Below are 1,372 nucleotides of genomic sequence, written 5' to 3'. Positions count from 1 at the left end.
GAGCGCGAGTGTCGCTCCTTAAACACGGACCGAGTGGAGGACGGCCGCCTCCTTAAACACAGGCCGAACAAAATGACACAAAGTGTCAACTGCGAATGTTGTCCATCCAAGGAAGGAGCGTGATGCCCGGCCGGCTCCTTAAACACAGGCCGAGAGTCGCCCCGGACGGTCCGCCTCGCGGCGCCCGTCTGCTCGGATAAAATGACACAAAGTGTCAACTACGAATGTTGTCCATCCAAGGAGGGAGCGTGATGCCCGGCCGGCTCCGAAAACACAGGCCGAGAGTCGCCCCGGACGGTCCGCCTCGCGGCGCCCGTCTGCTCGGATAAAATGACACAAAGTGTCAACTGCGAATGTTGTCCATCCAAGGAAGGAGCGTGATGCCCGGCCGGCTCCTTAAACACAGGCCGAGAGTCGCCCCGGACGGTCCGCCTCGCGGCGCCCGCCCGCTCGGATAAAATGACACAAAGTGTCAACTACGAATGTTGTCCATCCAAGGAAGGAGCGTGATGCCCGGCCGGCTCCTTAAACACAGGCCGAGAGTCGCCCCGGACGGTCGCCTCGCGGCGCCCGTCTGCTCGGATAAAATGACACAAAGTGTCAACTACGAATGTTGTCCATCCAAGGAGGGAGCGTGATGCCCGGCCGGCTCCGAAAACACAGGCCGAGAGTCGCCCCGGACGGTCCGCCTCGCGGCGCCCGTCTGCTCGGATAAAATGACACAAAGTGTCAACTGCGAATGTTGTCCATCCAAGGAAGGAGCGTGATGCCCGGCCGGCTCCTTAAACACAGGCCGAGAGTCGCCCCGGACGGTCCGCCTCGCGGCGCCCGCCCGCTCGGATAAAATGACACAAAGTGTCAACTACGAATGTTGTCCATCCAAGGAAGGAGCGTGATGCCCGGCCGGCTCCTTAAACACAGGCCGAGAGTCGCCCCGGACGGTCGCCTCGCGGCGCCCGTCTGCTCGGATAAAATGACACAAAGTGTCAACTACGAATGTTGTCCATCCAAGGAGGGAGCGTGATGCCCGGCCGGCTCCGAAAACACAGGCCGAGAGTCGCCCCGGACGGTCCGCCTCGCGGCGCCCGTCTGCTCGGATAAAATGACACAAAGTGTCAACTACGAATGTTGTCCATCCAAGGAGGGAGCGTGAGGCCCGGCCGGCTCCGAAAACACAGGCCGAGAGTCGCCCCGGACGGTCCGCCTCTCGAGGCGCCCGCCCGCTCGGATAAAATGACACAAAGTGTCAACTACGAATGTTGTCCATCCAAGGAGGGAGCGTGATGCCCGGCCGGCTCCGAAAACACAGGCCGAGATTCGACCCCGGACGGGCCGTCTTCTCCCGGCGCCCGCCCGCGTACGCCCCCCATCC

Source organism: Syngnathus leptorhynchus, unplaced genomic scaffold (genome assembly GCF_054491065.1).
Source record: "Syngnathus leptorhynchus isolate UIUO unplaced genomic scaffold, UIUO_Slep HiC_scaffold_397, whole genome shotgun sequence".
Taxonomy (NCBI): domain Eukaryota; kingdom Metazoa; phylum Chordata; class Actinopteri; order Syngnathiformes; family Syngnathidae; genus Syngnathus; species Syngnathus leptorhynchus.
Note: the sequence above shows the minus strand (reverse complement) of the source record.